General features: G+C 42.7%; 1 protein-coding gene across 1 annotated transcript in view; it reads right to left on the bottom strand.

Moving 5' to 3' along the window:
* LOC138491507 (alpha-1,4-N-acetylglucosaminyltransferase-like) overlaps nucleotides 1-27,767 on the bottom strand; it is a 562,029-nt gene that overhangs the window by 439,529 nt on the left and 94,733 nt on the right. The window lies entirely within an intron of this gene.

The following is a 27,767-nucleotide window of genomic DNA, read 5'->3' as shown; positions in this document are numbered from 1 at the left end:
ATTTTTGCTACCGAAAAAATACAGATATACTTTACGGAAATTATGCACACACTTTGCACCAAGAATCTAATGACAATAACTAGTTTTCCATTTTGATTGGAAAGAAATAGGTATATACGAAGCAGGTTGGGCTCCCAGACTAGGAGTTGTACCTGCAGCTCACCTCAGGCTCCATGTGGCTCCCATCTCCACATCCAGGCTTCCATATTCCACCCATATGAATCTTAAATAACATGGTGGACCATCGCCAAGGTGACCCTCTACTGTATGGCTCCATCTCTTACCTTAAGTGTGGTCAAGGCCTTACCTAACTCTCGCCCTCAGGGACCACCTCCTAAGGGACCTTATGGATTGCCTGTTCGTTCTTTCCCCTTTTCACTGGTTAACTCCACACATTGTCCGCCCTCCCCTCACTTCCCTCCTGTATTCACCCACCAACTCCCTCCAGGTGTTTCCAACACTCCTCTCTCCCACCACTACACCTTCCTCTACTGTGCACTACCCTGCTGGTTCTCACTCTTTTTCACACACACACAAACAAACAAGCACACACACAAACACATATTCTCTTGCACATCTACATTTAACTCCCCACGGTTCTATATACTTCCTCCAGTCAATCTCTCACTCACAAAGTACAACCGTTTTAGACCAAATATCTTCCTTTCACTCACTCTTAGCATTCCAACAGTCTCCTTGCAATCATTCTCCACCTGTTACACCCTTCTTGGTGGTCTGTTGGTCGACCTCCTCATCTCCCAACCTCAACGAAATACATTTCACCCTCCTCTGAATCTGCTTGCATTTTGTTGTCCAGCCTACCCTGTTGTATATTCTGGTTCCCAATGGCCCCATACATCAACTATTCCCCTTTGCCAATTGCCGAGCTATTCCCCTGGAGGCATGGGCTTCTGCTGGAACTATTTAATAAGACTTATGGCCCACCCCCTTTTCAATCTCCATTCTTCGACAGGCAACCATGTGTTCAGCCTGCTCATTGTCCATAGGATTCTCTCCAAGCGTTGGTAGGTTGTGCTTCTCACTGTGTTTGGGGAGGATGCATGTCTCTCCTCTGCTCTCTTGCATTCTCTTGCCATTCTCAGTCCTTTGGTCGCTACCCCTCATTAGCCCAGAGTCCCTATTGGGTTGGTGAGATTGATGTAAGTTTTTTCATTCCCTTTGGAAAATGGAAATTCCAGTCCATTTCAATTGTGGTCATGACACCATTTCACTGACTCTGATTTTATAAGTTGCAACAAGGTGCATTCTGAGAGTTGGGGTTCCGATCTCCCATAACTTTCTTTTGTATTCTTGACTCTAGGATTTCTGTCAGGCATTGCAAATGTTAGGGGTTCACAGGTCTGCAGGGGTTCTAAAAAAAAAGAACAGAGGCCTGGTCACGACAGAGGCTGATGGGTCATGCAGCAGAGAAATTGGTACCAGTAGCTTTGCATGACTTCAAGCACTCTAGGGTGAGAGGGAATGAGGTCCCTCTCAACTCTTCCACACCACCCCTGTGGTAGGCTTGGTTCTGGCTGTACCCTGATAGGCTGTACATATCTACTGCAGAGCCCATGACAGGTTCAGATTCATGACCCTATCACATATGCCCAACTTGTCTAATGAGTTCCCCACATTATTTCTTCATGCCCCTATCAAAGGAATATTTGGTCAACTCTTTAACTTTTCCCAAATTGTTTTCAGGGCCTTGTCTCCTCTCAAACATCTCAGCTCCAGCTAACATTTGGATTTTGACAGATGTCTATTGGGAAAATTGTAGGGGATGATTCCCTTGCCCCAAAGGTATAACATCTGGCACCTGGTTCACTCAAGAGTGTTTTGCTTGTATTTATAGGGTCTGATTTGTGTGGCAGTAAGATGCCATTGATTCCTTGACCCTGGGAAATCTGCTCCCGACACCAGATCTTCAAGGAGATTCAGGATCACCACAACTTCCAGACTATCCCACCAACAAGGAATGGAAACCTATTTGTGCTGTAGGTCATCTAGTCCCCATGGATTCAACAGGCGGGCTTGTCATTCCCTGCCATAGCATTGTGCCATGATAGTATTTCAGAAAGAATGGCATTGTATGTGCTACCCGAATCATACAGGGACAAGACAGCACTCCCTGCATTTGAACCAGCAATCACAAGGTTTATTTAGGCAGTCAACCTGGGTATATAGATGGTGATAGCTGAACATCCCCATGAAGTCTATTTCTTACTCTTTAACTGTTGTGCACATTTTAATAAAGTGGTAAGACCAGGCTCTTGGTATCTAAGGAGAGGGCATATATTCTCAATGGGTCTCTCACAGCACAGACTAGGCACAACTTTTCCTCTCACTGCTGATTTCCACCTCCATATACCCGTGGAGTAGTCAAATTAATTACATATCAGGATCTACATAGATTCATGTAGATCTTCTGTGGGTTGTCTTTCAGCCCCATGTTGAGTCTTTCTCCCAAGTTCTCCTTGGGATTTGGCCTTCCTGCCATAGCTCTGACCCCATCAAGTTGACCATCAATCCTTTTTGTTTAAATTGTGCCAGGTGAAGCCGCATGTCTCCAGTCTCTTCTTGAACTTGTCCTGGATTATCTTCTTTCTTGGCGTGCAAGGTTAGCAAATCCAAATTAGCCTCTACTTATGAATGGGGTGGGACTGGATGGGACCCTGCTGCTTTCCACTCTCTAGTTCCTTTTCAAGGTTCCTCTGTGTGGCTAGGACTCAATGGGGTTAATCTTGTTCTTCAGGTTTCTCTGCACCCCGTGGACACTGCTACGTCCTGACCTCTCACCAGCAGTAGGCCCTGCACTCCGTCTTCCTGTGATCCTCGAGTAGCTTTAACTTGCCAAGAAGATGATGTGTCATCATTCCCTGAACTGGATCGGGAGAATAGCTCAGTGACAATGTGCTCACCTTGGAAGCAAGCTGACATGGAGCAACACAGGTTCGATCCCTGGGTGCGTGCTTACAAACCTCTGGGTATTAAGCGCGTTATAAATAACCTATCATATCATATCCCCAAAGTTAGCACCAACTATCGCGGTAGACCCCTTCCCACTCAGGGGCTCTGTCTATCAGTTATCCCAATGGCATCCCATCAAAACCCACCATCTATTCCCACACTCTGGAGCTGGATGAGGATGTGGGGGATGTTGATCAGCAAGTCCCGGTTATTGATATGGTGCACTGCTGATTTGACTTCTTTAACCAGCTGGTAGGGTGGTATAGTTGGGTCGCTCATGGTTGGGGTGAAATATCCAAAGCTGATCGATGGCAGGTCTACCTTTTGGCCAATTTCAACAACAATTTTCTTCTCTTCTGGGGCCCCGTAGTGGTAGGTGCAGAGAGTATCATAAGCATTTTCCCAAGTGGATCTTCAAGTTGGTCGGCATGCCCGATCAGTCAGTGCTTGGAAGATCAGACCCAGGGCCCTGCTCTCTCCCGATAATATTTTGCTAGCATTAGCATCTAGGACTGGCTTCTGCTATTCTGTCCCAATCTTTTCAATCTGTTATTTTCCTAGGAGAGGTATACACTGTGTCTTCCCTTTCTGGTTGGTTTTTGTATGAGCTCCTACACTATCACATGATGGTGCCACTAATCATACTCCGCTCAAGATCTCAAGATATTTCAGGACAATTACTAGCATTCATCTTTTTATTAGAAAGACATGTGTATATACGCCTCACTTATGTGTCCCATAGTATGGGTGGTCCCTGCAGCTTACCTCGACCTGCATGTGGGCTCCAACCTCCCTAACCTAGGCATCCCTATTCCTTCAGCATGTTCCTCCAAATAACTGGTAGACAAATGCCAGATGACCCCTACTTTCTGGATCTATCCCTTACTATCAGTGGGGGGTGTATAGGCTCTGGCCCTATCTAACTTTCTCCCTCAGGGACTTCAAAAGAGACCTGAGAGATTACCTGTATGTTAAATCTCGCTTATGGTTAATTTAGAATCACAGATTCTCCTTGTCCCATGTCACCCCTCGCTCCCACCCCTACCCTCCTTCTCACTCTGTCTCTTAATCTCCATACTCTCCTTCCACTGATCTTTCTGATTTCTTACATGTCTCCAATCTCCTCCCTCCAACCGGTCTATCCCCTTTCCCTACGCTATGCTTCCCGGTCTTACCTTTCTCCCCCCCCCCCCCCCCTCTCTCTCTCTCTCTGTCTGTCTGTCTCTCCCCACTTTCCCTCCCCTGTTCTTGCCGCTTTCTCTCACACTCTCTCTATATTTCTGCTCTCCAGTCTTCCAACTCCCTCGTGGTCTTCCCAGCACTGCTCACACACACTTGCACACACACACACATACACATAAACAAACAGATGCACATTCAGAAAATTGGCCCAGTTGTTTGTCCTTCTTCTTTGTGTATAATCACCACTTGAGCAAAACAAAACGTTTTTATGTTCACGGAGGGCTTGTAAATTGAGGGTACAATAGAGCATGTGAACAAAGGGGATTCCCACAAGCTACCCACCTTTATGCACAAATGGAGGTCAGACTGAGTGTGTTCAATACAAAAACTACTGTGCATAAATCAGCAGTTACATGGGGTCAGGATCACTTAAAAAGCATTTTATTCAAAAGCATGTATAAAATCCCCTGGGCGGAGTACACTTCATAGCACAAAAATGGTGGGGGGACAAAAATGAGACAAAACAGGAATACCACCTATTCAAGAAGTCAAGATCAACAAATTGTAACTGAGAGTTGTAAAATGGAGAACAAGGATGAAGACAATCACAGAGTCCCTGCAAAAGACACATAAAGCACATAAATACAACAGTTACAAGACAAGACAACCAAGAAAATACCAGTCAGATTCGAAGACTATGAAATGTATTAAATACGCACACTTAAGGGAAGTAGATGTTGTAGTATCCTGTGCTCTGGCACATATCCCTCCCTTCCTAGGGACATGTCTCCTTCCCTGTTGCAGCCACTCATGTATGTGTTGCATATTAGGGAGAGAGGCCCATGTATGAGAGAGAGAGAAAGCAAAAGAGACGCTTTGAAGGAGCTGCTCTTCTGGGTATCATGTTTGCCACATACTGTTTACGGTGCTTCACTTGAAATAATTGGAAGTTATCCTCCTGTTTTAGCTGACCTCATGTGCCACAGCCACCAAATGAACCGTGACCCACAATTGCAAATAGTGTGTTATGATCATTCATGACAATCTGCATTAATGTTAAGAGCGTATGTAGCAAATTATGCATTTTAAACAATGTCAGGTTAGTAATATTGATGAAGACTACCACTGGGCGTACACAATTGGCACACCCTGGACTGTTACACCTGCCCTTTAGGTAATCTCCTATTACCCAACAATCCAGCACATGCCGGCAAGTAGTTAACAGTATATTCATGTCACTTAATGTCCTCTCCTGTTTTACTTTTCCCAAACGTGAGATCTTTCCCATGTACAGGTGTTGACTATTTATAATGACACCACCCTTTAGTTATTAATGTATTTATGTATTTAATTATTTATGGCTGTGTTTGTTAATGTATTTATTTGTTTGTTTGTTTAATTCCGCACCTGCATAAATTCACAAATGAAAAAGTAAATCAACGTTGCCACAGTCTCTTGGACATTATAACACAAACGGAAAAAGCAATTGAAACAAACAGGACAAGCCCTAGAAATGCAATAATAAAAGGTACAAAAAAATCTCTTATAAAGTTCCACCTACCGAGAACACTAATCAATTATCAGGTTTTTAGTAAGGGCACATCATGTCCTACTCTACTTAACATACTTGTGTTCATAGGTGTAATTTCCTGGCCGCACTAAGTTCCAAACATTGAAACAAGGATGTTAGGCAGAATCCTGTGCAGTTCCCAAACGATTAAGACTACAGGAGCAGCAATAAACCCAATTGGTAGCAGCCTGCACCACCCAGATTTACATGGTAGCTGTGGCTGAGCAGTCAGACTTCTCTCAAGAAGAGTAGTATGCAGAGTATACACAATAGGGCCAAAACACAGTAGAGCAAACAAACACTGACTAGAGCTTTGTATAAAAAGTATATAGTTATTTATTTAAAACACACTTTAGGTAATACACTAGCACTCTCAATGAAAGGTAATTTAAAACACAGTCAGGTAAGTATGTACACATCCCTTGATAACTATCAGACAAGTCAGGGTTAAAGCACAACTATTTGTTAAGACAGAAGGAGCGCTTAACCTAGGTGGCACTCCAATAGTTTAGGTTAAAAAGGGAGAGAAAAGGCAGAGCATAAAATAAAACAGTTCCCAACACTTTTAAGAGTTCAGAGCAAGGGGAGAAAGGCAGGTTATACTGTAGAGCCAAAGTTCATAGGCCAGGCCCACTTTAAAGGGAGCAGGCGAAATGTGCCCAGGATCACACGGTTTAAAGTGCACTGAAAGTCTTGGCAGAGGGTTCAAAAGAGGTTGGGGTGATTCAAAAGGTATAGTTAGAGGTCTGGAGCCAACCCAGTATAGAAGCCAAGGATTTAAGGATCACCTTTAGCAATCTGTAGAAAGGGAGGCCAGGCAGGACGCAGTTCCTTAAAGAGAAAGGAAGCTCCAGCGGGGGCAGTTGTTCCTGGCAATGGTTGCAGTTCATTGTTCTGACCAGGGGAAGAGAGGATCTCGTCGAGGAGGAAACCTGGGGTCGTTGCACTGCACAGGGATGAAACCAGCCATGGAGTTCCCGATTAAAAGGTGCTGTCCTTTTATTCGCGGTCAAAAGTGGTGAGCTTGGCTATCCGGCCACCAGGGTGCTTGGCACGGGCGATTCGCCCAAGAGACGTCTTTGGAAGGCGAAAGGGCGAACTGGTTGGTCCCACCAGCTCAGAGGAAGAAGACTCGTCCAGAAAAAGATTTTCTCTTGTCGTCGGGAAAGTGGTGAGGTAGCTGAAGCAGGGCTTTACCGAAGGTGTCATCATTGCAGATGGCTCAGCTTCATCCCTCTTCGGATTCTTAGGTCCTATGGCGACTTCTGAAGTTCAAGTCCCAAAGGCCCTGCTTTTATGCAGAAAAACCCCCATTCATCAGCCTAGCTGTCAATCACACATGCTAAGTGGTGAGCCGGGCGGCTCACCACTGGGTCAATCAGAGTAGAGTGCGACTTGGGTTGCTAAGGCAACGCATTCCAGGGTGCCAATTCCCCCTCCACCCTTCCTGTGGAACCCAGACAGAGTGGCACCATTTGGAGGGCTTCTGTGGAGAAGCCTGCCAAAATAGTGGAACAAAGGGCTCGACCTTGGTCAGAGTTACAGAGACGGACACAAACGCCATTTTAGAATCGAGTTCTGGCAAAAAGGCCCAACCGGTGATTTAATATTAAATAAATGAACCGGCGGTATCTTTAACATTGCACCAAAAAGTGGTGTGTTTAAAATGAATGGGAAAATCCCATAGAGAATATTCTGGTGGAATATTTTGTGTGGTAACAACTGCCACCTGCCAGAAACTTGATGAGGGGGGACGGGACAGTGCCCCCTTGAAAACAGACCCAGGGACAATCGAATTACCCCTTACCAGTACTTCCACAATATGATGGTTTTTACTGGTTCTGTTCACAATTTTGGACTAGTCAAGACAATGGTGACTTTACATGCCCTGGAGACAGTAGTCAGTCCCAGGGTGTGGAGTCTATGTTTGGGGTCACTGTGAAACCCCTGTGTACTGCACTGAGGGTGCTGTGTACCACACATACAGAAAAACAGATGATACCCTATGGAGTAAAAAGAAACCCCATAGCCCATAAGCACATAACAAGTCAAAGACATACCTCAAATCATGCCTAAGAGTCGGAGAAAAAGAGTCTCACTCTTAGCAGGAGAAAAAAACAAACCCCAAAAATCCAGCAAAGCTGCTGGGGGACTCACTAGGTTAGGGAAATTAGCCTTATAAGAGAATTCTCCCTAACAAAGGAGGAGAAGAATCCTTTCATTTCTGTGGCTTTTGGATCATAGCGATAGCAACTACTTGCCAAAAATGTTGTGATTTTGACTGCAATTACCCGAGGCACTGTTACAGAAATATCAACTATGGATGATAATCTGGTCTTTGCCAACTATTTCTAACAACTTTCCAGATATTTAGGATGACTGAGAGCGATTATGAGACAAGAGACAAACATACATAGCACTCCAGCTTCTAAATAAATAAAAGTATGGCAGTAGGTGATTAATACAAGTTGAAGAGAGTTTCATACGATAACTCTTATATTTAACTGCACATTTTTACATTTTAAGGATTTGGCAGAAATACAATTGAAAGTCCCCTGCTGATGACAATCTCTGCAATTTATTGACTATCAACTAATTTGCTCCACCTCTTTCTCACAAAAGTACATTACAATATCTTTAAATATCCCAAGCATATCAATGTGTTCAGATATAAAAAGAGCAAATCTGAAAATAGTGGTTACAAGAGTATGTATTTTCAAAATTAAAAAGTCCCTTTTCAAGAAGTACATTACAATATCTTTAAATATCCCAAGCATATCAATGTGTTCAGATATCAAAAGAGCAAATCTGAAAATAGTGGTTACAAAAGTATGTATTTTCAAAATTAAAAAGTCCCTTTTCAAGAAGGTGTTGTATTATGTCTGACGATGTTGAAAAGCACTCATCTGACCCTCTGAATGAGTGGTGTTAAGATCTGCAAGCCAGAATAATCCAATAAGTTGGTCTGGGCTCTTCGAATAATAAGCCAAAGCTTAGTTGACAGGATATGATAAATATCTAAAATGATGGCAATGTTTGTCAAAAGATAATAATTCATTCGCAGCGAATGAACAAAAGCTTCTGATTGTATTATTACCCTTAATATATAACAACTCTGTAATATTCTCAAAATGACTTCTTGCTAGAAGCAAAAAGCTTTCAGTCTATGCATCCGAGCTGCTGATTTGTAATGTCACTGGTCAACAAGAGAGAGACGGTCTACTTGCTGAAGTTGGGCACAATTTCTTCTGGCTTATTCTTGTGTCCCTACCTTACCATACAGGGCAGCTTCTGATTTAGGAATATGGGTAATACCTCAAGTACATAGATAAGTTTGGCCAGAATTACATATTTACCAAATTCACCCTACCAATTTGAGATATTGGTTTTCGGTTTAGACACTTAGGTCATGTCCCAACAATTCTGCTGTGCAGGATCTCTGGTATTTTTAACCGCAGATAGGTTCATGTAAATTCAACTTGTACCACATAATCTATTATGCTATATGTTAAGAGCTGGATATTAACATGATTGAGATGAGATCTTGAATATAATCCACGCATGGAAGATAAAATACATTTTTCCGAAGCTGTGCTGGTTATTTGATCTGAGTATACTAAAAAAAAGTATACAACCTAAAAGTAACTTTATCTACTATTCGACTCATCCAGATGGAAGTGATTGACTCATACTCATTTAACGGTTTGATGAGGCAGTTTACTTGAACCGCATTTGTGAAATTTTCTGAGATGCCCTGATGCTTCAAGTTTTGCCAGAGAAAAGACCAGCTGTTCCTTTGAGATGCATTTGATACATCAAAGAATATTAAGGTAATGTGGGTGTTTGAGCTAACTGTAGAGTACACTGGCAGCACAGCCAAGGTATTGTGATATAGAGAGTCACTCTCTGTAACACAATCTATGCTGTGCCAAGCTCACTGATTCTGTAATAGCAGCTACAAGTCTACTCCCTAGAATTTCTGCATAGATTTTCCTGCTCACATTGAGAAGTTTGGGTCTATAAGACCCACATAAAGTTGTATCCATTTACTTGTTTGGAAATATTGTTTTGTTTGTCTCAATCAAAGAGTCAACACACAACTTCTTCCCTGTAACCCACTGTTCAACCTCAACCAATATGATTGAGATAAACTTCCCAATCTTGCAATATACTGCTACAGGAATTCCATGCCCAGCTGCCTTCTCTGCTGGTCAGTTTGCAACTGACATTTCTTTCAATAACAATTTGTGGAGCATACACAAAGTTCATTCAGAGCAATGCACAAGTAAATCTGCAATATATTGATTTCAGATCTTAAATGAAATTGTGACCGGATTCTCCTATGTTGCTCCATTTAAGTATATTTCATTATTAGCTGACATGACTTCCTAGTACTCTCCTATCTTTGGTGTAAAGTATTTGATAGGAGGGTCAAAACGCCCCAATATGCTGCTACTATTGATAGCTCACAAATCTGCAGAGATCATAATATGTCACATTCATTGAATCATGCCTTGCTACCTAGCTTGGTGTGCCAGGATCATACCTATTGTTTCATTATATTCAAAGTTCTGAGCATTCTTATATATTAGAAACACGTTAGGTTAATGATTAAAGATAGCACACATTTCAGCTCTTAAATGAGTCAATATTGCCCTCTTCTATGCTGTGTGCTGGCCGTGAAATACCAAATATACACACATTATTTAATTGGGTTAAACTAATGTACCCCAGCCAAGATCTGTCCAATATATAAGGAACCGAGCTTTACAACAATTCATTACTGCTTATTGCAATTTCATGAATAATTTTGTTTTGCTAATTAATGTGGCAAAACCTGCAGTGATGATATTGCAGGAAGTAACGCATCAGTTGAAAATATCTCCAATGCACTGTAATAACCCAAGTATTCTGTTAGTGATGGATTTCGATCATTTGGGCATCAGAGTTGCTTCCAAACTGTCTAGGAAAGCCCATTTAATAAAACAGACAGTTAGGGAGTGTTTGGCCGAGTGTGGCCACGAACGCACATTGCTGCAAGGAGTCTGCAAGGAGTCTGTTTACCCTGCAAGGAGTCTCTTTACCTTGTTTTTTTTTTTGTTTTTTTTTTTCTGGAGGAGGAGCCATCTGAACAAAACACTCCGCCACTAGCAGAGCGTGGCGGAGTGTTTGGCCGAGTGTTCGGCTCGAGTGGAGCTTGTGGAGCCCCCAGCAGAGTTATGCACACGTGTGATACAGAAAACATGGAAATTATGTCGGATCCCCCCCCGACGGAACCAACAGAACCAACGTCGGGGACTTCTTCTATAGCCAGTTATATGGACGCTACGAGTGAGGCATTTAAGGTGAGCGATATATGCAATACAAACTGCAAACTGTCCGTATGTCCGCAGAACAATTTGCATATTATTATTGCGGCACAAACTACCTCACCACACATGACCGCTCTACCGATAGTGCCTTCCCAACCTTGCAGGTCCCCCAATTGTACAAATGAAACACATATATCCACTAACTAATCCGGCTTCACGCCCCGGCAATAATGAAATTAGTTCAAGAAACAAGAGCGCTGTGCAAATCACTCCAACTGTTCCCTCTGCTGCGTGAGTTTCAGTGACCTCAGTGCATATGCAATCAAAAAAATGGCTGAAAACATTGACGGTACAGATGGCAATGACAGCGAAAACAGCAAACATATATCTTGGCAACATGTGCCACAAACAAATACACCGTTAATAGTGCCGTTAGACTTTCCGGCAATTGCACTGCAGCTTAATGACTTATGTAAGGCAACTGAAAGTATGTCAGCACACAATCAAAACTCAGTTACGACACAAAATGATGCGTTGCCGGCTATTGCAGAACAAATCAGAGTTGAAAATAATGCTTCTAAAACTGAAACAAATCTGCCTCTTCCTTACCCAGCCAAGGGGAAGAGAATGTGTTTATCTTCAACGTTTGAAAGAGTGGCTTACCTCAATACTGCCACACCCGCTCTCTTTGCTGTTTCTGGTGAAAATCATCAATCGTTTGACTTTGATATAATGCCACAGCAATTAGAAGGTGAAGCCCAAAGATGCCTTAATGATCCATTGCTAGGAGGTGGAAAGTCAAACATCGAGTTCCCATGCCCAGGAAACAGTTGTCCATGCCTTACCATCTTCCTGAAAAATGTATATGGCATACAGGACGATGTCAACAAGGGCACCCGCCGTACCAGGAGAGGCCACCACAAAGTAACAAACACTTCTACACTACTTGTTTGCACGCCTCACCATTAGGGGACCCAGAAGTCTCGGACCAACAACTGCTAGACTCGGCTTCTAAATTGGAGGCCTTAGAAAGCCGTTTGAAAAATAAACCAGTGGGCGCTACATATTCAATGCATTCACAGAGTTCAAGCATCTTTGGCCTCAATTCAAAACCAGGTAAGGCGCCTGCTTACGCAACAGTAACTTCGCAAGAGAGTTTTCTGGGGAAACCAATCACCTTACTAAGGAATGCCTCGAGTCAGGCCTCAATTGAGGTATCAGAACTCAAGATAAGACAATGCTACACAAACTGCATGTGCATTAGGAAATGATACTCATGATAACTCTCCATCAAAAGTATCTACGGAAAACAACTTTGCTATAATAGTAGCTATGTCTGCTATCATGGCGCCATTTATGAAGTTATACGAACAATTGGCAGATCAGTTGAAAGATCAGACGACGGTGGTAGCCATGATGACCTCAAAAATCATATTTGTTGAAGCCTTCATTACAGCTATACAAAAGGACCTTGACATGAGCCAAGCGAAAGTGGCAACTCTGCTTTATATTATCCTTGATCCCATCATCAAAGATAAAGAAAACCGCCGGTTATCAAGACGTTTTGAATCAATTGATGCTGATTCAAGCATTCACAAAACTAGTCAACAGCTAACGGATCCATTTGAAATTTCACAGCAAAGTCCAACAGGGACTATGTCACACCACAAACCCAAGGATCCCGCGATTAATGCCATGCCACCTCCTTCTGAAATTAATGACACGCCTGAAATCGACACGTTGCATAGTAAGGAAGTTATAATGGGGTCAGTTGCAACACCTGGCATAGGTCTGGCACAAACTTCGAGTGACAATTTGTCTACACAAATATGTCCCATTTTTGTTAAAGGAGCGAAGTCAATCATTTTAAAACCGACAACCAAAAAAGCCAGAAGCAGGGCAAATGTTAAAATAAAAGCCCCAGATGCAAAGAAATTGCTTACCATTCAAAATCCAAAGGCACAAGTATCAAGTATCACTCTGCCACAGACTAATTTAATACACTTGCAAAAGCAAAATAATAAACAAAAGAGTGACAACCATGAGTTTTCTGGAAAAATGATGCAGTCAATTCCAAAGACAATAACAGCACCGAAAGTAATTCATGTCGGATCCTCACACAACAAGCATGATAACTGTATCAAATAAAACCGATTTGAAATGCAGACACAACCAATTAACATCCAAAAGCGTTGTGAAATAGAGGAAATCAGTGACGACATACAATCATCTAAGGACACAAATCGAAAACAATGGAGTTCACAAGACATGCCTCGCCAATTCGTTGATATTGAAAACATAAGTGTGCTGGAAGAAACTGTCAATGAATCTGATGATTCAACATCTGACATGATGAACTTGTCAACTTATTCTGTAGATGACTGTACATCGTCGAGTGATGATCTTGAAGACGAAGAGGAAGGCAATGTGAACGCCCCTACAAACCAACTAAATATAGATGATTGTCAATCGAACCCACAAAACAATTCTGATCAAACAAGAGCTCCAAAAGGACCATTTCGATTACACATGAAACAGTCCTTGTTAAACCCCACACCTATCGAGGCACGTGACCTATGTGAGGAGTTAAATACTTCAATTCAAAAGACTTTGAAAATAAGTAAACCGGTTCCTAATATACAAAAAGACAAAGTCTCAGATAAGGGGCAAAAAAAATTCTGCACCAAACGAAGCAGTTTTGAATCCTGCCTCCAGCAAACACAACAATATGCACAATGACTCTGAGGACTGCTACCAAATCTCGCCTCTAAAATTACCATCCCGCTCAACAAAGCAAGCGGTACACAAATCACAAAGTCTTGGATTAAACTCCAAATACCTCGAAGATGGACTTCTACTTGAAAGGATGAACACAGAAGCAGATGGTCTGATCATGAATCGAGCCAATGTCATTAGACTATTGCACCATATCCCATCCCTTCAGCCATTAACATCTAATGACATAGCGAGAGTTGAATTTCCGGAAGAAAACACATTGGACCGAGTGCTTCTTTACCCAATGACTCCTCTAATTACACAAACCTTAAAACAGGAAATATCCCAACTAAGATCACTAGGCTTTGACCTAACTGAGTCGAAAATAGCACGTGGTCCACCGAAAAACATCCATTCCTCTACAGAACTGAATTCAAATTCTGAACAAAAAAACGCTCATGGCCGTTCAAACAAATGGCCAGCCAGAAATCATGGAAGGAGGGATAGCACAAGTGACACCTATTACCGACGATACTACAACAACGATCGGCATCGAAATTCATCTCATCATGCAGACCGTTATAAGTTGGACAGATCTAACACACACCAGCGTAGAGAAAAACTCCTACAAACGTAGAAGATCACAATCGCTACATCCGAGGCCTAGCCACAGCCAAGAAAGAGCTTCTAATAAACACAAAACAAGGCTCCCAGTGGTTGGCACAGAAGAGAACTGGAAATGGCTTATGGGGCTGGTGGCTGATAAAATCAAGATGCCATAGGATGAACTCCCACCAACACTGACACCCCTAACTATAGCATCATGGAATACAGGGGGTTTCAGTCATTTGTTTCAGGAAGGATCGGATCGAATCGAAAATCATGACATTTTCTGCTTCCAAGAAACATGGATGCACATTCCACCGATAGTCTAAGGCTATTCAAGCCACCTTAATCCAGCAATTAAAGGGGCTACTGGCAGACCAACGTCAGGTTTACTTATTCTCATTAACAATCAGCTTGACTTTACACTAATCACAGAAATTATGCCATCCTCCTTAATTCAAATCATAGTTGGATCCATTCAAACTGCGGCACAACAAACGAGGAAAACACTCATAATCCTGAATGTGTATTGGAATCCTGCCTCTGTTGCAAGCATACATTTTCCAGACCAGATTGAAAAATGGCTAGTGCATTGTAAACAAAAATGGATAGATCCATGGTTCATTATTTGTGGTGATTTGAACTCGAAATGCTGGGATGAATCTAGAGGCCTCATAATACTCAACAGCTTTTCATTAACACCACCAGAGAAGAGAGGCTATCAGTGGAACATCGTCTTGAATGCAAACAAATTGAACCTACTGAATGGCAATACTACCGGACACATTCCAGCTAATATCACCAGAAAACAAGGAACCGGTGGGCATGTCATCGATTACATTTACATCTCAACCGAACTGATCGCCGCAGAAAACAAAATGGTGGTCATACGAATGGATAACAGTGATCACAATTTACTATCAGCCAAATTATTACCAACTCAGAATAACATAACGTTCACAAACATGAAGTTGGTAGAAGTCAACATGGGAAAAAATCGAATTAAAGTCCCGTCCACTCGGCTCCCTCTATTGACTGAGGATTCCTCCATTCCTATAAACCACCTGATTTCAACCAGTGCCAAGGAACCTCTGAACTACCTTGGACTGTTCAGAATATATGAGAAAAAATCAAAATCTTCCCATTTGAGTTCCATTACACACCGGCACGCCTTTGAACATCAAGTGATCCTTCGAAAAAAAGCATTGAGGAAAGGCTTAAACAAGCTAAATGGTAATAAATCAGTGTTAGCCTCAAGTAAAAAAAAACAATTACGACAGCAATATCGGAATTGGTTGCGGCTTTATAAAAAAACACTAGACCGCAATGATGCGGAGAAAATGTTATATACCATCAGATCATCTAATACCGCAGACATGTGGAGATTGATAAACCAATTACAGGTAGATCAAAATTCCCTGATGTCAACACCAATTCTTCCAGGAGCCTGGATCTCTCATTTCAAGGCAATCTTCTATCAAGAACAGGATGACATACCAATGTCACAAAAAATAAGACATGGCACCTAATAGATACTTCAACAGACACCATCGAGAAAGTAATCAAGAAACTGTCCAAATCAAATGCATATGGCCCAGATGGGATAAGCAATGCTGTTTTCAAAGAAAATCCACAGGAATGGGCCAATCTTTTATCAATTCTATTGAATTACATCACATCAACCCAAAAGATACCAACTTCATGGAAAGAATCGATAATTATACCTATTCACAAAAAGGGCAATCATCAAATTCCAGCTAACTATCGCCCTATAGCATTGTTATACCCCATGGGCAAAGTATTTGGCAACTTGGTTCTTCAAGCATTATGAAATTGTGCAACATCATCTGGCCATTTTGACCCATGGCAATCAGGATTTGTTCAAGGTATTGGGACAGCGCTCAATATATTCATCTTAAACATGTTGAAAAGCTGCACGGAGATCAGTAAAGGTTCAAAAATATAAATAGCTTTTATTGATTTAACTCAGGCGTTTGACAGCATCTTGTGCCCTAAGTTATGGACTAAACTAGAACAATGGGGCTGTCCTGCTTCCATCACAGATCCCATTAAAGAATTTCACCATCATACCACCGTAAGAGTCCGGCTGAATAAAACAGGCTTACTAACTGAGCCAATTCCAACCAATAAAGGCGTCAAACAAGGCTGCCCGATGGCCTCTGAAATATTTAACATCTTCATCTCCGACATTGAGTCTGCAGCTAATAACATAAGATGCTTTCCACCATCTATAGCAAACATCCAAGTTAGCCGCTTAGTCTATGCAGATGATGTGGTTCTTATAGACCAGACCCCAATTGGTCTTCAAAGACAATTGAATGCTTTACAACTGTACGTCGAAACCAATGGACTTATAATCAATCCGCACAAATCTGCCATCTTACCCTTTGGGGTTCAAAAGAGCCAGCTGCGAACAAAAATGATGCGCTGGTCGCTACTGGGAACAGAAATCCCCGTAGTACAATCCTTTCTATATCTAGGAGTTTGTATCAACACAAGTAAGATCGACGCTCCACGACTGGAAACACTAAGAAAGAAATTGATGAACCTCATAGGTTTAGGAAAAATCATTTTGAAGCGCTATTGTGGCTTTAGTCTAATTGCATTGATTACATTTTATAAAGCCAAGGTGATTCCGATTCTCACCTACGGTGCTGAAACTTCTTTCAATTTCAAAGTTAAAAACTGGGCAATTCTCGAAGGTCATTTTTGGAAAAACACCCTGCGCCTTCCGAAAGGCACGCCAATACAGGCAATCCGGAGAGAACTGGGTTTAACCTCTTTGCTAGCCATCGTAGAGTGGAAAACATTGTCCTTTTACAAAAAATGCATTAAGGAAAACCCCAAAGGGGGTTTTAAATGTCTAAAAAAAGCCCTTTTGGAAGACCATGACCCACTTCTGACTGCATGGAAAGCTGAATGTCAGACTCTTCTTAACATCACAGGAGAGCAAGTGGACATACTCATCAATAACCCGGACAGAGAAAAAAAAAAGTTATATTTCTGTGACTGGTTCAGGACTGAGAATGAATGGCTAACCTGCAAAACTTATGGGAAACCATGGGAAAACAGTAAAAAACCAAATTCCCTACCTAACTACCTGAAATTGTTTCCTCATTGGTATTTCAGAGATCAATTTCTCCGATTTCAACTTAACATGATCAAAACAAGAAAAACTACATAGACACGAAATCATGCTGCGCCCCTGAATTGTAGACTATGTCAGGATCCAGAGTCAATAGAAAATCTGTATCATTTGATGATGGTCTGTCCAACTTTATCATTGCAAAGGAACACCCTCATGATCCCGATCATCACAAAGTACGGATACAAATCAAGGGAGCTATGGTGGAAAATGTTACAATCTGGGGAAAAAACATCAATATCCTTGGCCGTAGTCAAACTCTTTATTGCCATCCAGAACCAGCTATCAACACTTGAAGATCTGTGACCTTGATTCTGGACGTTAATTGAAACCTATGTCAATAGAACTGTTTTTTTTTTCTTTTTTATGGAGTATACTTGATAAAAGGTTGTCAATTGCATAACCAAATATCAAATAAATAAAAAAAAAAACAATAAAATTAAAAAAAACAGACAGTTAGATTCAAACAAGCTTTAGGTGTTACTATCTTCAGCAGAATGTCCAGAAGTCAGACACTGGCTCTGATAATTAAGGTATACAACAGTAAGGCAGTGTCAGTTGTGAACTACATGGCAGAACTATGGGGTTTCACCAACCCAAATGAAATTCAGGTGATCGAAAAATAATGTCTGCAAGACCCTGTTGGGGTTACCACGCTAGGCTTTGTAATGTATATTTTGGGATTATATCTATTAATTTGTGGTATTTTATTTTAGTATTTTTGCTATGGTGGTATTTGTGGTAAACTTGTTGGGGTACTTTACAGTGGTGAGACTGATTTCAGACTACTGCCTCATAATTATCTTTAGCTGGATCACTAACAACAAACAAATACTTAACCTCCTGCACTATGACTAGATGGATCATGCCCCATGTGTTATTTTAAGTTCGGTACCAGATTATGTCCTTTTGGCTGAATTTCAACAAATGTAAAGCATGCAATTGAAATACTGCATATTCATTCAGTGTCTTTAAATAAAAAGGTCATTGCGGCTACTTTGCTTTGAGATATTTCTTATCGCATGCCTGCATCTCTCTAAGCATGTCAAATGAAAGGGACTGAAGGAGGAATAAATATAAGGAGACTAAATTACTTTTTTAATTTGCTCTTTATCATAAAATAGAATTATGCAAGTTATACAGAGTTACACGTATGCCCACATTTTACTTCGCAGTGCAGGCACATTTCTTCTTGCAATAGCTTTCAGCGATTTATCAGTGCAAAGCCCTTGCAATTGTCATTGGCTTCGTGAAACTTGGCAAGAAAAATACTCTTTAAAAAAAACAGCAAAACATTGAGAAATGCAAGCATGGTAGTACATGCACGTTGAAATTAGAATCTCTAGTACAGCGCCTAAAATGAATTGAACTATTTAACCTGGGCTACCTAGTATCTTTCACATCACCAGTACCTCACTTAACCTCATATTTACCTAAATCTGTTGGTGATATCCCGATTCAGCTTGGTGGTGAAATCTTCCTCAGCCTTTCTGTCTGCCTTACACAGGGACACCCGATAAAGATTCTTGAGACTGCAGTTTTTCTAAGGATCGTCAATCCAGGAGAGACAGCTTTAGCTTTTAGACAGCCTGTAGGCACTGTACTCCATCTGGCCAGCCAGCCTCTGCTCCTTTGTCTGTCAGTGCCAGAAGAGCAATGCCCCTCTACTCTGCCTCCAAACCCTTTTCTATGACACACCCTTAAAATCATGAGCACCTCCCCTTGTCCAGACCTACCCACATCATGTGATTTTTTTTCTGTGCCTTCTTTACTGTGCTCACTGCATTGCTGAAGAGAAACATGTTTCATTTTTCTCTTGCGCTTCCTGCTGCAAAACAAAGCTATATTTTAGCAGCACAGATCTTCACATTCTTCAGCTTACCACTGTAAAGACTGGAGGGGGGTTATCTGTACTCCTGCCCTCTGTATGGCAGAGTAGAAGCAAGGGGCACCCCAGCCAAGATTCTCTATTGTTGATAGCAATGGACGAGCAATCAGGAGGTGATGCAGGGCTGGTTCTTAAGTACAGTGTAGTCCCCAAGCCCCCACAAAGTAATGTCAACACACTATGTTAGTGATAACACAGTTCTTTATATCAGTAAGGTTCATGTTATATACACACACAATAAAACAGTTTGTGCTTAGGCAATACTAACATGATAAATGTGTACAGTATCTATGTGGTACCACAGTTAACTCTTGACTCCATTAAATTGCGTCAACTGCAGACAATAGCAAAGTGAACCAACACCAGATATAGGAGGGAAACAAGTGGTTAAACAAATGGCAGAATACTTTGTCCTGTTACCAAAGACACAGTTCTGTGTGAGGCTCCACCCACCTGGGCAACCTGTTAATAAAGTATTAAACAAGCCCACTCCATATAGTGTTTAGCAGAGTCTTATTTCCTTCTATAAATGTTCTACTACTCCAATGTACCAGGTTTATCAGAGTTCTTCAATGGGTCGTCGACGGATCCGTCTTGAGTGAACTCCCTTTAAGGCAGGAGCAACAGATCATCAAGATTCCTCAAGGAAAATGTGAATAATGTAGTCGAGGCAACAGCTTTGGTCCTTGCGGTGCTCGTCGACGATCGGTCGTGGACGTCCTTCTAAGATGAGTAGTGCGGTGCACCTCAGTGACGAGTGTCCGTTACTGCAAATAGTCAATGAAGAACATGGACCCAACAAGGGCATCGGGACTTCAGTGTTTGTCATCAGCGATCAGGACCCAACCACAGCTGGCTTTTGGATCTTTGTTGGTGTCTTTGAGGACTTCGGTTGGTGGGAAACCCACTGGAGGATTCTCATCGGTTTGTCGGTGACCTTGACTTTATCTGGTGGGACAAAGCAGTCGACGTTGATGAGCAAGGGAGTCCTTGATTCAAATGTCTTAGGCAATGGAGCATTGTGGCTCTGGTCAACGAGGTTACAGCAGTCCTCCGAACCTCGGTCAACGACGATGGATTTCAATGTTGGGGCACTTTAATTCAGATTCCTCGGCAGTGCCCGTCTCGGGTTGGCAGCCTTTCGATGACTGACTTCCAGGGAGCCTTGGTGAAGGTTAGCTGGTGCACCATGTTCCCTTGTAACCCTGGAAGAGGTCTCCCAGCCATGTCCTCGCTTGTATCAGTTCTTGGAGAAACGACAGCTTTCGGAGCATCAAAGGAAAGCAGCAGCACAGCCTTCTTCTTCCAGCTGGGCTTCAAGGTAAGCATCAAGTTTCGACTTCAGCTTCTGAACAATTCCAGTAAGTGAGAGGTCCCCATATATACTGGTCTGTCCCTCATTCACACTGCTGGGACAAGCTCAGCATCCAATTATATAGAAGGGCATTCAGCAGGCAGGCAGCCAATCAGGCTCATAGTGCATTCAGGCCATTCATCTCAATCCAGACACTCACAAAAAGGAATGTGGATTGGGACAAGCACCCAGCCATTCAGCAATCCACACTGCATTCATACCAGTTTCGGTCAGGGCTGTCTCATACATTGTGCCACACACTAGAAACCAGACACCCGTGACATGAAATGTATATTGGTCACATGCTCCATTCACCCAGGTCCACCCCAAGGATGTACCTACAAAATACAATCATTGGGAAGGCTGCAGCCAGTCTGGCCTGCACTTCCCCACAATACCATATTTGGAACTTCAACCCAACAGCCAGCCAGTAAGGGGGAAGGGACAGAGTCAGGGCTTCCCCGGACTTTGGGAAAACAAGGTAACAGGCAATAAAAAGCAAGAGGCCACAATTGATTCCAATGGAAGGGCCTGGGTATCCCACAAATAGAGGATACTCAGAGAACCTGTCAAATTCAGCATGGAGCTGCCACCAGCCCATATCCTCTCTGTGGGCAATACGCATGTGCTGAAAAACATACACTAGGTGTACAGGGTTGTACCCCCATCCATGGGGCCATGAGGGCATGCCAAGGGTATGTTCACGAAACCAAAAAGAGGAAGAGCTGCACTGCCAGAAGTCCCACATGTACTCCTGTGCAGGAAATAAAACAGAACACACATGATAAAATGAGTACAGGACAAGGACATGGAGGCCCTGTCTCTCCATTGCATGTCCAGCATCACAACCACACAGCGCAAATCCAATCTGCATGTCTAAAGTACATGTTTCTTCCCATTTTCAGAGCATTATGCATTTAAATCAGTCTGCATCCATCTTATTTCATGAGCTAATTTGCACTATATGTTATTATGGGAATCTGTTAAATGTTAAATGGGGTTGGGTTAATTAGTATGTTATATTTAGGTTAGTATTATGTTTAGTACAGTTCAGTTAATTGAAATACCATCCTGAAGCAAAGCGCAATTTAGGTCATGTGCTCTGTGCATTGGCATCTATTTAGTTCTGGCTGAGACTCACACTCTTGAGTATAGCAATGAGTTTGACACCCTGGGCCCCAGTTGAAGTTCAAACCCTTGCTAAAATGTGCATGCTGAAATTATGAGTCTAACTGTTGAAATGTAGACTGATAGAGTTGAAATTAGAATCATACTACTACAGCTCCCAAATCTGGGACCCACATGGAACTAGGGATGTCCTTTCTGGAAGATGATATAATGGGACAAACTTCCTTAAACTGGGAAAGAATTTGGACCAACCTAAAGGCAGGCCTATCACAAATAATTACATCTGAAATGCTTCTATCATCCATGGTAATGAAAAAAAACATAGCTTTGTTATGGAAAGCTTCTTTTGAAAAACGTAATGATGTAAAATATTTTTTAACACCTCCTTGTTGATGCCTCTGGTGCAAAACAGCTGAAATTGTAGCTTATTTCAAACATGAAAGAGAGCTTTCAAAGCTGACTAACAGAGACTGTTCTATCATTACATACCCATCAATATAAAAATATCTGGTTTTGGCCAACCACCACAATGAGGGAACTTTCATATCCAGAGCAAGGTTAAGTTTCCTCCCTCTTAGAGTGATTGTTGCCTCATGGAATGGTGACCCCAACATGAGCCATTATATGCTGTGCCAAGCTCCAACCAAGACCTACTTCATCTTATTCTTTTTGCCCAGCCTATGCTTCGGTTAGAGCCATTGGGCCTCATTCCGAGATTGGAGGTAGTCATGGCGCTATTTGTGCCATGACTGCCACCAATAATGGGTCTGGCACCGGTGTAGTTCAATGGGGACTTACCAGTGTAGACCAACCCTGGCGGGACCGGTAAGTCCCCATTGAACATGCCATTCCCCATTCCCATTTGAGCCCCTATAGGGCTCAATGGGAATGGGGAGGGTGCTAAAAATGGGCTGGCGACTTGCAGGCCCGTTATTAGCGCCCTGGTCCCTTAGCGGGACCCGTAAGGGACGTGTGGTCAGCCCACACGTTCATTACGGTCCCCGCCAAGGGACCTTGGAATAGGACAGTAAGGTATTAATGCCACCGGTCCCCTTACAGCTGCCCGGTATCCCTTACTGCCCACCTTGAAATGACCCATTGACTCTGAAGCCAGTACTGCATGATCTGGGATTCACTCAATTCTGCCCAGCATTGATGTATTTGCCTTATTGTCTTTTTTTAAAGCCATCCTTTACATAAGATGAAGGCTAATCGTTTACCAGCCATAAACTTTACCAAATGGAATATAACACCATGGGCCTCATTACACGGACGGCGGTAACTATGGCGCTAATAGCGCCATAGTTGCCGCCGGTATTTTACCGATTCCGCCTTGGTGAATGGGGGAATTACCGCCCCATTCCAAGGTTAGCGGGGTGGTAATTCCCCATTCACCAAGGCCCTTCCCCATTCCCATTTGAGCCCCTATAGAGCTCAATGGGAATGGGGAAGGAGTAAATAACGGTACCGCTATTAGCGGTACTGTTATTTGCCCTGAAGTCCCTCAGCGGGTTCCTTCCTTAACGTGTGGTCTGGCCACACGTTAAGGACGGGACCCGCTGAGGGACCTCGTAGTATGGCGCTAAGGGATTACCGGCACCAGTGCCCTTACCGGTGCTGGTAATCCCTTAGCGCCATCCGTGTAATGAGGCCCCATATATATTTATGGACAGCCTCCATTATTGTAAAATAATTCAGTTCCTAGATCTCATGACCCTTATTAGAATCCAATCATGCTTATTTTAAAGCCATTTTAGCTACATTATAATGCTGATATTTGGCACTCCGTCCTTCTGGGCTTTTAGTGCAAATGTTAACTAGCTTATCTTGGGCTGATTTAATGTTTTATCCAATTTTTTAATTAATATTTAAATGTGTTATGTAACATTGAGCCTCATTACGAGTTTGCCGGTAAGCTTGCCGGTACTGTCGTATTCGGACCGGCAAACTCCAAGTTGTGCTCACGGGTGCCTTTCATTCTGCCAGGTCTGACCTGGCGGGCAGAACGACACCCGCAAGCACAGCATTTCGGATGCACAGGCACCGTTAATAACGGTGCCTGTGCACACGGCTTCCGCATTCCCATTGAGCCCTATGGGGCTCAAATGGGAATGGGGTAGAATTTTTTCTAGCACCCAGGAATGGGAAAATAACAGGTCTGGCAAGGCTGTAATGACCCGGTAATTGCCCATTTCTGGGCGCCGGAAAAAATGCAACTCCGGCGGCAGCCGGCTACCGCCAGGGTTGTAATGAGGCCCATTGTCTTGTAATTCCTTTCACATGTCTCTAGTCTGATTTGAATGTCTTTCTAAGTCTTGATGGCTACTTATATGTGGTAAGAAATGCAGTTGGTATTTCTATCTGTATATCTCTGGGTTGACTCAATGGGCCTCATTACGACCCTGGCGGAGTGGGTTTACGCCAGCGTTATTCGCGGCGGAACCGTCCGCCCTACTACGAGTTCCCGTAGCGCCATGGAGCGTTTTCCGCCTGGTTTTTCCGGGCGGAGAAATCCATGGCGCTACGGGACCTTGTTGTTAATTACGCCACCGTATTTTACGGTGGCGTAATTAACGCCTTCCCCACTCCCATTATACCCTATGGGGCAAAAATGGGAATGGGGAAGGGTAAAATGGGGGATGGGGATTTACCGCCCCGCCAAGGTCGGAATGGGGCGGAAAATCCGCCAACCCCCATGGCGCTATCGGCAGCTTTCCGCCGTGCTCCATGGTGCATTTTGCACCGCGATTTCCGCCAGGGTCGTAATGAGGCCCAATAAATGTGTTTTAATGGAACCTATTTCCTTTTTTCCGAATAAACATGAATGTATTCATATAATGAAACTAGCATAGAATAACAAGACTGCTGCCTAGAGGCAATTCAGATTTCAAAATCGCCACAAAAATGTCACCACAAAGTCCTTTCCCCCTGTTTCAAAGAGCCTAAAAGACCGACAGTCACAACCAAATTGAATGTACAGTGATAATGACATCATTTATGTCCTTTTTTATAAAGTGGTGTGAGGACCAAATGCATAGATTAAGTACAATGATGTAACTGTACTTTTCTACATTGGAGGGTGCACAGTTTTCAGAGTTGACAACAAGAAAATGTCTCCCTGACTGAGATGGTGGCACCCACTGACACCCCAAACTCTTGCCTCGGGTTACCAATGGCTCGAATTGACTGGACTTCAGATTTCCACCTCAATAAACCACAAATCAGATCATCAGGGACACAGCTTCGAAACATCACTGGACCTCAAGTTGACTCACTGCAGCATCAATCTCTGTCCGTAACCAGCAATTGATACATCTCAATATTGGAACAGACCCTGGTGAGCCCTCTGAACTCCATTGCTCAAACGCTGCACTCAAAATGCTCTGAGCCACCTCTGTGAACCAACTCGATGACCACTGGCTCTTGGATCTACACGACTCTCTGCACCCAAACCTGGTTCAATCCAACTGCTCAATAGAAGGAGGGTTCCTTTGACAACTTAAATCATCCAAGAAAAGCAAGAAGGTATTATGTATTCCTAACTGCCCTCCTGGTCTTCCTTTGGGCCTTAGAGACTGGTAAGGTCACTTTTGATCTATTTTCTCATACAAGACATACCCTTTTTGAAGATTATAGTATTGTTTTGCCTTTTTACTCCTTGCCATGATCCATGGTGCTTGAATCTATTACATTCTGCATTTTTGTGTCTTCCTTTGCAGGTGTAGGTTGCTGGCAGTGTTTTCATGTAGTTGCACATTTGTGTGTTTAATGAAAGTATATATATAATTATAGAACCTGGGTGGACAGTCATTTATGATGGACTGTTGTACATTGTTGTTTGAGTTAATAGTGGATCACATTCACATCCTTCTTGAGAGTGTAGCCTTCCCTTGGTCCACGTTACCAGAAAAGGTTAAGGCGGTATACCTCTTAATTGTGCCTGTTTCAGCTTCATGATTGGGTTCACTCTTGTTTTGCAGAAGTGTGAGGGCTGAGCATGCGGTTTAGCCACTACCCATCCTTGAACTCCTTTGGGGAAGAAGTCATTTCGTCACACTAAGGGGCTCTAAAAGGGGGACAAAACAATGGATCTCACTATAAGGTTGGCGGAATGGGTTTACCGGCACCGGTAAAGGTGCTGGTGCCGGTAAACCTGTTCCACCCTATTACGAGGTCTCCTCGCGGGACCCGCAATGGTCGCCTGGAAAAACCAGGCGTCCTTACCGGGTCCTGCGAGGGGACCAGGGAGCTTACAACGGGCCCGTCATTAACGGGCCCGTTGTTAGCTCCATCCCCATTCCTATTGAGCCCTATGGGGGCTCGAATGGGAATGGGGATGGACCGGGTCCGGGTTCCTCGGACGGGGAATTACCGGGTCCGCCAAGGTTGCGATGGCCCGGTAATTCCTCATTCGAGGAACACGGGCCCGGATTGCAGTATGGAGGCAACCATGCCGCTAAAAGCGTCATGGTTACCTCCAACATTCTAATGAGGCCCAATGTCTTTTTTAAAGTTCAATTTTCCTGATCATATATAATCTATGCAAAGTAATTAAGGAGCATGCTTTAAATTCCAATGCTCCCTTTAACAGATTACCAGCCGTGTTCATGTTTATTATAAAAGCGTTTGTGGAATAACGTTTTACCTGGTGCATATTAGCAGTTGTTCTGTTTCTTATACAAAGGTACATGGAATATGAAGCAGCCTGACTTATCATGGAAGCCTTTTTTTATGTAAGGAAATTTACGGAGGTGATCATGTAGTACTGTATGTTGCTGTCCATGTTTAATAAAGAGCAAACACATGAATGAAAAATGGTAGGTATTTTACAAAAGGCATTTTGAAGTGTTGTTGATTGACATTAGGTTTAAGAAATAAAGGTGTATTGGTGGAAACACATTTTTGCACAGAAGCATGTTTATGGAAATTAAAACAGCATTCAATGCTTGTATAATATGTCTGCCTCAGTCCAGGTTTACGTTGATAGAGGTTAGACATAATTGTACCCATCCTCTGCCTTTATTGACTTATCAGAGAGCATGGTATTATTCATTTCTACCACTGCTAATGTGTGCAGGGATCATATTTCCATGGCTCAAGTGATGTTGTCAGTGGGGCTGGGACAATTTTCAGAGTGATAGCATGATCTCTATTATACTAAGTAATCACAACAACCAACCACTGGAAAAGCAAGTCTGGATGGAATGAGGAGAGAATCTCCTTTCACGACATATCACAGTCTGTTTTCAAGATAGATCTGTTAAGGATCACATGCATTAATGTAATACTTCCCAACTCCTAACAGTGGACTGGAGGATTTAGTCCCATGTATCTGCAAATATATATACATGTTACACACAGATCCCGGGGTGCATGACAGATAAGGATATGGAATACTAAGAGGAGTAAATGTGTCTGTGTGAAACATTCAGACACAGCAGAGCCACAGAAATAACATGAATCACAAAAAACCCACACCAGAAGGAATACTGTGCCAGAGAAAATATTAATCAGACATAGTGCATGTCCAGTAGAAATACAGCTCTAAAGTAGAATGTTGCAATGGAATAATGCCCTTCAGAATACTGCACTCAAGCAATGCCCACACAAAATGTGCCAGAGAACAAAAACATAAAATTTGAATAATCTCTGAGTGAGCTTGTGTATTGTTAGTAGCAGAGTATGAGTGAGTCAGATATTATAAGAAGTGTAGCTCAGGGTAGGGGGAGCATGTGTGTGTTAAATGGGTGACTGTTGAGTGAGTTTCGGTACCATGAAGAGCAAGACTTAAATGATTCAAGTAATATCTTGCAGGCTTTTTTCAAAAACAAAAGTGTGAGTGACAGCCTTTTTGAGCAGAGCTTTAAATTGGTCAG

Source organism: Ambystoma mexicanum, chromosome 10, assembly GCF_040938575.1.
Source record: "Ambystoma mexicanum isolate Mex_15411 chromosome 10, UKY_AmexF1_1, whole genome shotgun sequence".
NCBI classification, from domain to species: domain Eukaryota; kingdom Metazoa; phylum Chordata; class Amphibia; order Caudata; family Ambystomatidae; genus Ambystoma; species Ambystoma mexicanum.
The sequence above is the reverse complement of the archived record's forward strand: the minus strand, read 5'-3'. Positions and strand labels throughout refer to the sequence as shown.